The sequence below is a fragment of the Cricetulus griseus genome, chromosome X (assembly GCF_003668045.3).
Source record: "Cricetulus griseus strain 17A/GY chromosome X, alternate assembly CriGri-PICRH-1.0, whole genome shotgun sequence".
Lineage (NCBI taxonomy): Eukaryota > Metazoa > Chordata > Mammalia > Rodentia > Cricetidae > Cricetulus > Cricetulus griseus.
This window is the reverse complement of record NC_048604.1, coordinates 45,589,675-45,604,714: the sequence shown is the minus strand read 5'-3', so window position 1 is coordinate 45,604,714 and position 15,040 is coordinate 45,589,675. Positions and strand designations below refer to the sequence as shown.

At 41.9% G+C, this 15,040-nt stretch overlaps 1 non-coding gene and 2 pseudogenes across 1 annotated transcript; all 3 read right to left on the bottom strand.

Annotated features, from left to right (window-relative positions):
- Positions 1 to 3,575: 3,575 nt before the first annotated feature.
- LOC113837723 lies at positions 3,576 to 3,702 on the bottom strand. The gene has a single exon (XR_003488446.1). It is a non-coding gene; the product is annotated as a small nucleolar RNA SNORA26 (small nucleolar RNA).
- Positions 3,703 to 11,689: 7,987 nt separating this feature from the next.
- LOC113837698 lies at positions 11,690 to 12,605 on the bottom strand (annotated as a pseudogene).
- Positions 12,606 to 12,668: 63 nt separating this feature from the next.
- On the bottom strand, positions 12,669 to 14,595 carry LOC100752406 (annotated as a pseudogene).
- Between the last annotated feature and the right edge of the window lie 445 nt (positions 14,596 to 15,040).

Sequence of the window (15,040 nt, the reverse complement as noted above, 5' to 3'; positions counted from 1 at the left end):
ACCCCTCCAGATCAAATAATCTCCCCCTGACAGCGTAGCTGGACATAATTGCTGCCAATCACTGGGGGTGCAATTCAAGGCTGCAAATGATTCAAAAATAGCCAGAGTAAAAGGGGCATGAGGCCCGTATGCCACAACTGCCTCCTTTAGTTGTTTTATATCCTTAAAGTTAAGAGGGGAATGCTCTCTCTGACTCTGGCCTTGGGGATTAATTGTCTCTATAACTGGGAATATCACTCCACCCCTCTGCTCTTCAGGAGGGGCTGAAGGAAGACAGAGAGCTAGAATGCTCGGGAGTCCCAGCAGGGGGACATAGCTCAAGGGAGCATCTCCTAAGCTTAGGCTTTAATTTGAGGATGTCCTTCTCGAATTGAAGTGCTTCACCTTCCTCAGTCTCATCCCCTGAAGAGGAGAGGACTCAGAGGAAGAAACATCAGAAGCTTGGAGTGACATAACAGACTCTTTGTCCTGAGCCTCTGCAAAAGCAGCTTCTTTTCATCAACCTGCTCTTTCACCTCCACATTATCACTAAGAAGTGCTTCCTTGACTTGACGCCACAGAGAAAAAGTAACAATTGATATGGCATTTGCTCCTTCTTTTTGTAATGTCCTTAGTAGGTCTCCCTTCACCTGCTCCCAGTCAGGGATATTAAGGTCACCAGAGACCAAAAACCAAGGGCTGACCTCATGTACAGTTTTCAAGAAGTCTTTTGCTGTCTTATGTTTGATACTGGTGCCCTGCTTTTTTAACAATTGGACCAGTTGGTCCCCCATAAGAGAGTAACAACTAGCAGCACCCATGTTCAATACACCCACTCCTTACCTTATTGAAAATGCTGGCCAGCCTTCAGCGTCTTCCCTTCTTTCCCTATCTCAGTGGAACCTCCACTTGTAGTGCCTGCACTACAACACTTCCACAGTATAGGGCGAGGGGCTTGAGGATTTAAATAAAGACAAGACAGCAGGTCTTTCTTGCAGGGAGAGAATGCTCTCTATTCCAACAAGAGTGGGGGCTTATATACCAGTCAGCAGGGATGGGGGAAAACTACCCAGATAACAAGTTCAGGTTCCCAGGCCCATCAGGCAATCCTGAATGGGTGAATAACAGGATAACAGGAACTTGCACTCAGGCCTTCAAGGAAGAAAACAGGATTTACCTGCTAGGTAAGCTCCTACTCACAAGCTGGTCAGCAGACCCTATGTGGGAAGGGCCCAACAGTCTGCCATATAATGCTGCTGTATTAATAAAATAATTCAACTTTCTTTTCAGTTCCTGGTATTTTATCCTCCTCTCTGGTTTGTCCTATTGGTAGTGATTTCCATTAAGTTTTTATTTGATATATTAAGATTTCATTCTCATATCTTCTGTTTTACCAGAGTGTTTCTCCTTACTGGATTTCTTGACCAATTTCTCATCTAAGTCTTCAACTGATAACTTTACTACATTCTTCTATTTGTATGAATCCTGTTTGAAGCCACTGTTTATTTTTTATAAAATATTTATTTTGTGTAGGAGTGCTTTGCCTGAATGTATATAAATGCACCACACACGTGCAGTACCCATGAAGGCTAGAAGAGGCATTAGATCCCCTGAAATTGAAAGTACAGATGATTGAGAGCCTCCATGTTGAGTGCTGGTAACTAAACCCTGGCCTTCAGTAAGAGTAGCAATTGCCTTTAACCAGCCACTGAGCCAGATCTCCAGTCTGACACTGGTCATTTTTAAACCTGGCTTTTCAGATCTTATCTTAGTTTCAACTACTTCACTATCTTTGGATCCATCTCTCAAAGAGTTTTGAAATCTGGGATGAATCATGGTGTCTGGCTCTTTCATATGTCTTATTTTGTGTCGCAGTTTGTGTATCTGTTGGAATGACTATTTCCTTGGTTTTGTATGTGGATCTCCTTCATGGTCAGCCTTCTTTTTACTATTCAATCCCCAGTACTGTTCCAAGTATAAAAAGATACTTCTATAACACCACCACAAACACAAAAAAAAAACATGCAGAAACACAATAAAAATCTGTTAAGAATTACTACTACCTCACTATTAGCCATCAAAAAAAAGTAAGGAACAGTAATTCTGTGGAATAAACTAGGAAGTGAAAATCAACAAACATGAAGTATTGATAATTAAAGAGTGAGCTGATGGCGGGATACATAGAAAAACACAGAAAGATGAAGGCAAGCTTAAAGTAAAAAGAAAAAGAGGAAAGTAAGAAAAAGAAGGATTTTAAAATCTGCTTACAAAATAAATACATAAGGAAAATTAGATAAAGGTAGTAAGAAAAAATAAAAACAAAAATGTTCCCCTTTAATCAAAAATAGATTCTTTTCTCATGCACTATATCCTGATCAAAGTTTCCCCTCCTGACCCTTCCCACACCTCTCCTCCTAACTGGATCACTCCTTTTCTGTCTCTTCATAGAAAAGAACAGGATTCTAAGAGATAACCAAACATAACAAAATAAAATACAATAAGATAAAACAAAAACCACCACATCAAAGCTGGAAAAGGCAAACCAACAGAAGGAAAAGAGCCCAAGAAAAGGCACAGGAATCAGAGACTCACTCATTCACATACTCAGGAAAGCTGTAATACAGACACAGGGGACCTGGTGCAGACCTGTAGAGGCCTTGTGTTTGCTGCTTCAGTCTTTGGGTCCATATGAGCTTTGCTCTGTTAATTTAGAGGGCCTGTTCTCCTGGTGTCCTCCTTGTCCTCTGAATCTTACATTCTATCCTTCTCCTCTTCTGTGGGGTTCCCTGAGCTGGGAGGAAAGGCATTTGATGGAGACATCCCATTTACAGCTGTGTGTTCCAAGGTCTCTCTCTCTGCACAATGTGTAGCTGTGAGTCTCCGTATTTGTTCTCATCTACTGCAAGAGAAAGCTTCACTGTTGATGCCTGAATTAGGCCCTAATGAGTATAGCAGAATATCATTAGGAGTCATTTTATGGCTACTTTTTATTTTAGACCAGTAACATTAGGTTTTACTCTGGATCTCTGGGTTATCAAGTCTCTGGTTCTTGGCCACCCAAACAGTGTCAGGTATGGGTTCCATCTCATGGAGTGGGCCTTAAGTCAAGTCAGACATTTAGTTGGTTACTCCCACAGGCTTTGTGCCATCATTGCCCTAGCATATTTTTCAGGCAGCACAGATTATAGATCAAAGTTTTGTTCAGGCCCCATTGCTAAAGACAAAACCCACACAACTCATTGAACATGGGGAGGTCTATCTGGTGCCTACATAGAACCTTCACCTAATGTTCTAGTGTCTTTGGTATGGGAAGGTACTCTGCAGGCTAAGAAAAGAGAAATGCAAAAGGTTTCTCTCTCTCTCTCTCTCTCTCTCTCTCTCTCTCTCTCTCTCTCTCTCTTTCTCTTTCTGTTTTGTTTTTAAAGACAGGGTTTCTCTACAAAGCCTTGACTGTCCTGGAACTTACTCTGCAGATCAGGCTGGCCTCGAACTCATGGAGATCCTTCTGCCTCTGCCTCTGGAATGCTGGGATTAAAGGGATGCATAACCACTACCTGGCCACAAAAGTTTTTTTTCCTTCTTTTTTTCTCTTTTTCATCTGTGACTCCAGACAGGATCCAAGGAGGAGATGTACAGTCCCCTCCATGGGTTAAAGCCCATGGAGAGTTCTTTTATCCTTCTGGATTAGCCTCTTAAAGTACTGCGACAACCTTAAAAGGGCACAAGAAAAGGAGAAGGTTTTTTTTTAAGAAAATGAAAATAATAATAATAATGTAGAAAATTCCAACAAGGCATTGAAGAATGATCTTTTTGAGTCTTCTAATAGTGGAATCCATTAGCTGAGTAGTGGTTGGTAGCTGGAGTCCTTTGTATTTCCTGTTCCCACTTCACATGTTGGTAATATTTATAGGCTGAGCGTTCTAGCACTCATAATGTGTTCTCAGTGCCAGGCCTATATTCAGTTTAGAAGCTTTGCTTTTATGGGAAATTAGAGCCATTTCTGATGACAAGCACACCCCTCCACACACACACACAAACTTTTCCCCACCTACTCCAAAAATCCTCCAGTTTGTGCTACCGGAGTGGCAAATGTCAAAGCTGTGTTGTATAGGAGAGCCAAGGAAGAAACCAGCCACTACGCCCTGCAGCCGAGGCAGAGAATCCAGATGACTGAGAACTCCGTCCATGGGTGTTCATGCCTTCAGGTTCAACATTGAACCAGCCTCCAAGAGACAGAAGGATACAGAATCAAGCAATGGGTCTGATCTGGTTTCATTATTCTCAGTGCTTCCTGGCAACAAACCACTTATGACAGGGAAGTAGCTCTGCAGAGAGAGTAATATACCAGGCACAGATTTACACCTTCAGTCTCCTCAGTCACTGGCAGGCAGTTCGACTCTTTACTACCACTGATAAGCCGATTGTGCCTCCCACAGCCACATCTGGATCTCCTCCCCCTCGTGACTCCCTCTTGTGGCCATCTCACATCCAATAGAAGGGTGTCCCCAGGCTCCAGGACTTGTTATCCACCCTTGCTTTTGGGTACTCTGAGTTGCTCATATATGATTCCCTCTCAAAATGGCACAAGTTATCAAGCACTCCAAAGTATTGGGGATGATGTAATGGCTTTCTTCCCCAGACTGGCCTCGAGTACAGTAAAAGTCACTGTTAGTAAACCTGTCACCTCCAGCTGGGCTTCGAGTTTTAAAGGGTTCCCTAATTTTCCCGCCTGGAGCAGCCTTCTGTTTCATTAAGAGGTGTGATCACCTCTTTCTTGATGCCAATATTTCTCTCCTTAGAACATTCTCTTCTTTGTTATCGCCTTTAGTCTGAATCCCTGCTATAAGATTTTTGTTTTGTTGAGACAAGTTCTTGCTATGTATTCCCCACCTAACCTGGAACTCAGTGTGTAGAACAGCCTGGCCTCCAACACACAGAGATCTGCTTGCCTTGGCCTCCCTAGAACTGGGATAAAGACATGTGCCACTACACTCAGACCAAAATAATGACTATGATCATACACATATATATTAGGCTAAATTAAAAAAATTTAATTTCATAGGCTGTAGCTTTGTCAAGAACTGAAGTTGAGATTTGCTACTCAATGCATGTCCTGTATGGAAGCAATGTTCTTAAAGACATTCTGTACTTAAGGGGAATAATGAAAACAAATAAAAGAAAAGAGATAAGGATGAAGTTGGTATCAGATTCTAGAAACTGGGAAGATGTGAATATTTCAATAGTGTTCTGCTATTTGGGCTTACCATTCAGGCAGAAGCCCCTCTCTTCTTTCCTACATCCTTTCCTTTGCTCTTAGAAATACACTTTGATCATTTAAAGTAATAAGCTTTGAGTTAAAATATAACTTGATCATATTCAGCACCTGCATTATACTCTTTTACCCTCTTAGCCACTCTTCTTGACTCCCTTCTTCCCCAATAATCTCAGCACTACTTGGTGTTTTAAATTTTATTTATTTCATTGTTTATTCATTTACTTCCTCACTCATTCATTATTTTCTATAGCCCATGTATGAAATAATATGTGCTTTTGAGGTACAGTATTAAATTTTCCAACCGTTAACACCAGAAGCTTTTCTACCATTTAAATGTCTTCTTCAATTTTGTTTTTCAGATTTTTAATAAATTTTCACCATAGATATCTTTTACATCCTAAACATGTGTGTGTGTGTGTGTGTGTGTGTGTGTGTGTGTGTGTGTGTGTGTGTGTGGGGGCGTGCATGCATGTTTATTGTGAATGGAATTGCTTTCCTGATTTCATCCTCAGTGAACTCATTCTAGTGAATAGAGAAGCTACTGCTTACTGGCTGACTGATTTTGCATTGTGTAAAATTTATCGGTTCTAAAAATCTCTTAGTGTAGTCTTCTGGGTTCTTTATTTATAGAATCATATCCTCTGAAAACAGGAGTAGTTTTACTTACTTCTTTGTATTTTGATGCCTTTTATTTAATTCTACTTTTCTAATTTACCTGTCTACAGTTTCTACTACTATATTTGAATAAGAGTAGATAAGATTACTTTGTTCCTGATTAAAAGGAAATGTTTTCCCCCATTCAGCATAATATTGGCTATGCATTTTTAGATGTATACTTTATTATTATGAGCTGTAATATTTCTAAATCTAATTTGTTCAGAGTCTTTATCATGAAGGGATGTGACATTTTATCAAATTATTTTTCTGTACCTGTGATGATCATGTTATTTTTATCCTTGATTCTTTTTATGTGATATGTTCATTGATTCTGTATGTCAAATCATCCTTTCATGCCTGGAATGAAACCCACTTGATCATGTTGCATATTTTTGGACACAGAGTATCAAACATACTGTGTAGACCAAACTGCCCTTAAATTTGTGGCAATCCTCATGGTTCAGCCTATATAGATTTATGGGTGTGCACCACCATGCTCAAGTTCATGGTGTGATGTTTTAAATGCGCCATTGAATTCTGTTTGCAAATATTTTACTGAGAATTTTTGCATCTATATTCAACCAATGTACTGGTCCATAGTTTCCATTATTGCTCCTTGTCAGATTTTGATAGGCTGCTAATAGTATACTGACTTCATAGAATGGATTTGGAAGGGTTCTCTCTCAATTCTACCAACTAGGTTGAAAAGCACCTGTCATAATTCTGTCTTTAACACATGGAAAAGGAGCCGGAGAGATGGGTTAGTGATTAAGAGTACTTGCTGCTCTTCCAGAGGAACAGTTGATGTACTGTTCTGGTCTCTGTAGGTATCCACATAGACGTGTGTGTGTGTGTGTGTGTGTGTGTGTGTGTGTGTGTGTGTGTGTGTGTGTGTGTGTGTGTATGTGTGTATGCATGTGTGTGTGTGCGTGTGTGTGTGTGTGTGTGTGTGTGTGTGTGTGTGTGTGTGCATTTGCTCAGAGAGACACACAAACATACACGTGCATAAAATGTGGAGTTTTTTTTAAAGATATGGTCCTGGATTTTTCTTTTTTGGAAAACTTTGTTACTGATTTAACCCTGTTGCTTGTTACTGATTTATTTAGGTTTTGTTTTTAAATATAATCTCTTGGTTGAGTTCTAGCAGCTTTTTTATATAAATATTCGGTTTTGTTTGTGTGCTGATTTTTTATCAAAACCACTCTTTTTTTAAAGATTTTATTTATTTATTATGTATACAGTCTTCTGCCTGCATGATAGCAGAGGGCACCAGATCTCATTACAGATGGCTGTGAGCCACCATATGGTTGCTGGAATTGAACTCAGGACCTCTGGAAGAACAGTCAGTGCTCTTAACCCTTGAGCCATCTCTCCAGCCCGAGTTCTAGCAGCTTTTACATAAACGATGGCTATTGTTTGTCCAGCAATTTTTCCACTTCTTCTAGGTGTCCAGAGGAGTATTCATTTGTGATGTTTCCTTCTCTTTTATTAATTCCTAGCCCAACCATAGTTTCCCCTCCCTCCTCTCCTCCCAGTCTTCCCCCAACTCCCCCCCCCACATTTACTTCTCCTTCTTTCTCTTCAGAAAACAGCAGGTCTCCCATGTATTTCAGCCAGCCATGGCATACCAAGTTGCAGTAAGATACCTCCTCTCCTATTAAGGCTGGATTAGGTGATCCAGTAGGAGGAGGAGTCTCACAAGAAGACCAAGCTACACAACTGTAACATATGTGCAGAAGGCCTAAGTCAGTCATATACAAGCTCCCTGGAGTTCAGTCTCTGTGAGCCCTTATGAGCCCAAGTTAGTTAATTCTATGTGTTTTCTTGTGGTGTCCTTGGCTCATCTGGCTCCCATAATCTTTCCTCCCCTTTACACAGGATTTCCCAAGGTCTGCCTAGCGTTTGTCTGTGGGTCTCTGCGTCTGTTTCCAACAGTAGCTGGACGAAGCCTTTCTGGTGACAGTTGGGCTAGGCAATGATCTATGCATACACAGAATATCATTAGGAATCATTTCATTGACTTTTTTGCCAGTCATGTTTAGTTCTATCCTAGGATTCTGGGTGGTCCAGCCTCTGGGTCCTTTCCCTTCAGGCAGTGTCAGTGGTGGGCTCCTTTTCGTGGTATGGGTCTCAAACTGGACCAGTAATTAGATGGTCACTCCCTGAATTTCTGTGCCACCTTTACCCCAGCATATCTTGTAGGTATAGTTGACCCTGCCTGTGGAAGGATCCATGACTCAGGGATTTTTGTCTTCTTGTTCTTTAAGACGTATCTACCAGTGTTTGAACAAGAATGGGCTGAGACTGGAGTTTGCTATACTTACTCTCAACTCAACTAGTAGTGTACCTCATTAGCAGAGAGCCCACCCAATGCACTGAAGGCCCTAGGCTTGATCCATAGGACCACAGAGAAGATTTAAATACAAAACATCTTCAACATCCAGGAGAATGACAGAAAGGGATTTTAAAAAAACACCAAAGAAAAAAAAGAGAGAAATGTTTTTAAAAAGAAAAAACTATTCTTCCCAGCCAAGGTTGCTAGATAAGCAAAGGAAGGCAGATGACCATGGTGTGTGCTGAGCAATGCTTTCCCTGTGGGTCTTTTTAGGGTTTGCCATGGAGATTCATATTCTGTCTCAGAACCTGCCAAGTATCCAGCAGAAAGGAGGGTGGTGAGAGTTAAGATTCTTTTCAGCTGGGTTGCACCAGGCAGAGATTCTCTTGGGAGATAATTAGGCTGTACAAACCAAGGACAGAGTACAAAACAGAGTTGCGGAGTGCCCCCAGATACTTTTGTGGCTTTCATGGGACACGGAACTGTAGCCTTCTGTGTTGGGACTGGGGCCATTTGAAGCTTAGGATCTGCCACTCTTGATCCTGGTTTCCTGCACACTGGTACACCTGGAAACCGTTAGTTAAGTCCCTAGACTCAGACAGCAGGTTCCCAGATTGAATGACTCTACTGCCCTGTACATCACAGCTCACAGCACAGGATTCTCAGCCAGTTTGTACAAGTTATATTTCCCTGAGCCAAGACTGTCTCAAGGGGCAGTCAGCCAACCACTGATGCCATACTATAGTGTTCTGGAGATGGGAATATGCAGAGGTTTAGACCCTCGGAGCAGTACAGGTAATACCCTTCTCAAGGTGGTTCCCAGCATCAATTCTCATAAATTTCTCTGGGAAATGTACCATATTCTTTCTCTAAAGGTCACCAGCTGTGTGTCCCAAGTCTCTTAGCTATTAAAGTTGTATAACTATGTGATGCCAGCTACTGCACTAGCAAAGCTGGCTGAGACCCTGTTCTCTTAGACTTTTACTTTTGCCAGTTGGGAAAGATTTCCCCTTCCTAACCAGGGAACCAGATGACAAGTCCTGGAGCACTCTGTTTCTCTTGCTGTGTTGTGTCCCAGGACTTTGGATTTCACTAGGTCTACATGTCTCTGTTGCTGAATTCAACTGCCACTAGCCTCTGCATGCTGCTGTTCCACTAGTTCAATTTTGTGGAAGAGGTGAGTCCTTGGTACCCATATTCTGCCATTGTGCTGGCTAGTTTTATGTCAGCTTGACACAAGCTACAGTCATTAAGGAAGAGGAACTCTGAATTATAAAATGTCTGTAGTGTATTTTTTTTCTTTTCTTTCTTTCTGTGTTCAAATACACCCAAGTAGCCTTTATTTCACAAAATTGTTTCCACGAAAGTTATTTTATATGTTACTTCCACTGTGATGCTACTTCTATAAAAAAAACACTGATAAATTCATAAATGATATTTTGTAAGTCATTCTGGTGTCTTCTTCTAACCTTGGTCCAGAAAATTCCAAGTGCTCCTATGTTAACCTCATCTTAGCCTCACAAACCACAGGACATTTTATTCATGTTGTCAACCTGGGCAGAAGCGTGGACTGGAGTTCTTTCCCTTGCTTGTTAATGACAGGCTGGTCTGTGAAACACACTCTCTGTAGGATGACATCTGTGTCTACTATGGACATATGATGAAGACAAACTGTTTCAGGAAATGAAAAATGTGGAACGTTTCCATATCCCCAGTTCCTGGTTCTTCTTGCTACTGTAACAAATCCCAAGCATAGTGACTTCATGTGGTTTTACTACCTGACAAGTTTTGGCCGAGACTTGCACTAATCCCTTTGGGCTAGTTCAAGGTGTCAGCAAGACTAAGCTCCTTTTGGGATGCTCTGGTGGAAGTGTTACACAGCTTCTGGAGGCTGCCTGTGTTCCTTGGCTTGTGACCTTTTCCTTTCCATATGGTTCCTCATTGTCTGTCAAGTGTCTTCCACACCAACTCTTCTGCTGCCTTTTTCCAGTTAAGAAATTTTTTGAAGATGGGGCCTACTCTGATAACCCAGCATCTCATTTCAAATTCATCTGATTAGTAACCTTAATTCCGTTCTATAAAGAGTATCCTCAGAGGCTGGATTGTCTTCTTGCCATAACCTGTGTGGTACTAATAGCTTGCAGAACTGAATGCACACCTCCTTGAGGAGACAACTGTGTCTTAGACAGGTTAGTCAGGTTGTGGAAATCTGGCCTCAGGGCAGGGCCTTCTTGGTTCAAGTGGAGACAGTGCAGAAATCAGTTCAAGAACGAAGTGGTAAGAATCATGAGACCTGGATGACTGACTGTTGGAGGGAGACTATAGACAAGGCTCTTAGTATAGAGTACCACCAAGCCATGAAAAATGCCTAAGAGACAAACAGTCAAATTCAAGGACTGGATTAGGTCACTGACCTTCCATACCTTGTCTTCAGTGCCTTAGAGATACGTTGTTGTTGTTGTTGTTAAGACTACATCTCGCCGGGCATTGGTGGTGCATGCCTTTAATCCCAGCACTTGGGAGGCAGAGGCAGGTGGATCTCTGTGAGTTCGAGGCCAGCCTGGTCTCCAGAGTGAGTGCCAGGATAGGCTCCAAAGCTACACAGAGAAGGCCTGTCTCGAAAAACCAAAAAAAAAAAAAAGACTACATCTCATTGTATAGCTCTGGCTGTTCCAGAATTCACTCTGTAGGCCAGTTCACTGGGGGCCATGCCACCCTTTGGCTGGAGGTCCTGGATGGTATATGAAAACAGGCTAATACAAGCCAATAAACAGCACTCTTCCATGGCCTCTGCATCAGTTTCTGCCTCAAGGTTCCTACCTTGAGTTCCAGCCTTTACTTCTCTAGATGATGGGCTATAAGCTGCAAGATGAAATAAACCCTTTCCTCCCAGGGCTCATATTGGTCATGGTGCTTTATCACATGAATAGAAATCCTTACTAAGATAGGCATCTGAGATAGTGTTATGTGTCTAGTGGCCACTTTAGGACACAGCAGAGCAATAGAACATTCTGTTACAACAGAAAATTCTGTAGGGCATTGATGTTCTTGAGAAGGCAGATAATAAAATCTGCATAAAGAGTGAGAAATGAGATTTAATTATCTATTTCTTTTCTTTGAGATACACTTTTATTTTCTTTTTCCTCATCACATACAGAACTTTCCCACACACATTTCTTCAAGCTATAAAGTCACTTGATGTTGACAAGAAACCATCTTATCTCTAAAACTTTGTTGGTATTGAAATGTAACAGTTAACAGTGTTAAATGCATGAAATATTTACACAGAACAGCACATTAAGCTTTACACATTTGGCAATTACACTATGTAAGAAGACAATACACGAAAGTCTCACCATCCAGGGGGAATAGAAAGGATATGTGATAGGTAGGGTTTTAGTTGGGGTGTAGGGGAGGACAGGAGGGACAAGGGAACTGGGATTGTCATGTAAAACAATCTTGTTTCTAATTCAAATAAAAAATCTGCAAAAATTAAAAAAAGAAGACAACACACACACATACACACACGCACATGCACATGTTTGGAATTGGGAGCTCACTGGTCCCTATCTGGTGGCTGTATGCTGTTTCAAAAGGCAGCAGAGGCTGCAGGAAATTACTTTAGAGGACACTGAATGCTAAGATCTAGAAGCACATTATGGTGCCCACACCAACTCTCTCAAGGTGGCCTCAAAATCCTGGAATGGCAGGTCCAATTGATACAAAATGGAGACAGATAGCACAACATTTATTGTGTTGCCCTCCTGCTAAATATGAACTGTGACTTTGAACACAACTCATCTTCAAAACTTGTCACACTCGCCCTTGGTTTTAGGTAGCAAGACCCATCAATTTTGCATGCAACTGTTACTTCTTTCTTGGTAACTTTAGATCCAAAGATGACCTGGAAGGCAACTAAGGGCTGTCATTACTTCACCTGTACTGTAAATCCTATCTGTGAATCTCCTGGTTTTAATCCGATTATTCTGTTCATTTTCACAAGATTGTCCTTTGGGGAAGCCCAAAACAGTATCACACACACCACTACATTCTTGACAGAAACAGGAAGTTGACACGCAACATAAACTAGACTCTTCTTTACAAAAAATACTTCTTCAGGGCAGGCTGTGAGATGCATCTGTTCTTCTAAAGGATGTGGCTTTAGGAACTCCTGAATGTCTTCAAAGACGTAAGTGCTTCAGAAATGCTGTATGTATATTCCAAGGTGGTCAGTGGTTTTAGAAAAATCCAAAGTCTTGGACTAGGAATCTGTTATCAATATGTCATTGATATTTTGAAATTTCATTATTCAGAGTCTGTATCATGGGCCCACATTGTGAGCAAGAAGAGTGCAGCCAATCACCTATTTAAGAAAAAAAAGAAAAGAAAAGAAAAGTAACAAACCTCTGTGTAAGAGCAAGATCAGCCCCTCCTTTTGGCCATGTGTCCCCAGAACTCTGCTGTTGGGAATTCTGCTGTTGGGGCTGTAGATGAAATGTTCCACTCTGTCAGGTTCTGCTGGCAGGACTTCTCAGTCTTTATCATAGTGGCCATCTGGCCGGCAAGGTAAGAGAAGGCCATGGGGCTGGGGGTATCAAGGAGCTCGGCTGTGAGTCTGAAAAGGACCACAAGGACAGGGACACCACCCCATTACACGACAGCTTCAGGTGACTGTGCTCCTCTGAACTAGGCAGTCTCCAGGGCAGTGTGGAACCGGTCATCTCCACTGGCTGTGCCAATCCCTGAAGCAGCTCAGGAGCCACTGCCCCCCTCTCAGCAGGATGCTGCAGGAAGCCTATTTTCTCTGTGTCTTTAAATGTTCCTTTTCATTATTGTTTTGTTTTTATTTTCGTCAGAATAGCTGACAATTTTCTGTTACAAATTTTGATGTATTGTTATACTAAGCATCCCCCCCTTGAAAACCCCACTCAGAATATCCCAACCCTGAGTTAAAGAACTTTAAAAAAAAAAGTCATGATATTTTTAAAAGAAAAAAACTTTTTTTGTTTTTGTTTCTCGAGACAGGATTCCTCTGTGGCTTTGGAGGTTGTCCTGGAACTAGCTCTTGTAGACCAGGCTGGTCTCGAACTCACAGAGATCCACCTGTGTCTGCCTCCCAAGTGCTGGCATCAAAGTCATGTGCCACCACTGCCCGACAAGAAAAAAAAATCTTACAATTCCTTTAGCTTGACAAATAGAAATAATCATTTTTGTTGTTGGTGTTCTACTCTGGCAAACATAAAATTATTTGTTCAGTTATTGGCAAGACACAGGTGAGAAAAGCTCAGGTACACACAGACTCATGACGGATCACAGTGCAATAGAGCCACGTTTGTACAAATTTTCAAAAGAAGTTACCAAGAATCTTTTGGCGACACAAGCAAGGTTTTGGAAGGGGGGAAGCAAAAGAACTTTAGTGATCAAAGCAGATCCAGATGGAATCAGTCTGAGCCCTCTTCATAGCTCTTCACAGGTGATGGCCTTGTGGGGGAGGGGGGCCCTCAGTTATCGTTAAGGGGCTGACCACTGGGAGTTAGACCATGCTCCAGTGAGTATATAGGCAACACAAAGTGCACTTGGTGGAGTTGGCTTCTGTTTCTTTGTTTTGGCAGGGGCGGGGGCTTGCAAGGGTGGTAGGGTGAACCTGGGAAGAATGGAAAACAAATGCCTTGTGTGAAATCCCCAAATAATTAATAAAAATATTATGTTGGGGGGCACTCAGTGTTGCTTAACGTTCGGACCCCATCTGCACCCTGATTCTTTTTAATAAGTGATCTGCAGGCAGCATTGGTGGCCATGTAGAAGCCAGATTCTTATCAGTGTTTACGTCTGTCCTGGAAATTCTTGCCAGGAGCAAGTGGACAATGTCTGCATAACCCTTTCAGGCATCTGCATGCAGAGTTGTGTCCCGGCTTGTTTGTTTCGCTGGTTCAGCCCAACATCTGGCTGAGTAAACAGCATCTCCACTATAGCTCTGTGGTTCCCATGTCAGACTCAGTACAGGCCAGTGTTTCCAGTGGCTTTGTCCAAGCTGTCCACACCCACGTGATTCTCCAAAGCACTCAACCAGCTCAAGTTACCTCTTTTTCCAGCTGCATGCAATGGATTGTCAATGAATCCATCCTGCTCAGCCACATAGTTGCTCTGGATCCATCCTGTCTTGCCTTTGCAGGTCCCTGTTCATCATCTGGTATCATTCCTGTCAGTGATGTAGATAATATCTCCTTCCCTAGATAGTAAATCCTTCCTCAAAGTACAATTCATCTGGAGTTCTGGATTCAAAGACATGCAGAACTCTAAAGACTGTAACTTGTCCTGGTTTGACCAGTATAGTAGGTAGGTTGGACATGGCCTGTGTGGAGTGGCGAGCCTCGGCTGCAGGACCTCACATGCTCTGCGAAACTGGGTGCCAAACCTGCAACTGGCCATAGTCACTCAGGATCCTTGCTCAGCCAATGCAGGACACTGGAACCATCGAGTTCCAGCCTATTTCTTTTTAAAATATGAGTATTCTGTACAATTTGATCACTTTCTGTGTTATTTAAGATTTAATTATTTTGATTTTATGTGCATGAGTGGTTTTCCTGCACATATCTAAACGCATTGTATGCATGCTTGGTGCCCAAACAAGAACTCGAGATCCTCTGGAATTGGAGGATGTAAGCCACATTTTGGATACTGGGCCCCAAACCCAGGTCCTCTACAAAAACAAATGATCTTAACTACTAAGCCATCTCAATCCCCGTTTCATTTTTGATAGTGTATGTCTATCTGTATACATAGAAGCCCATATG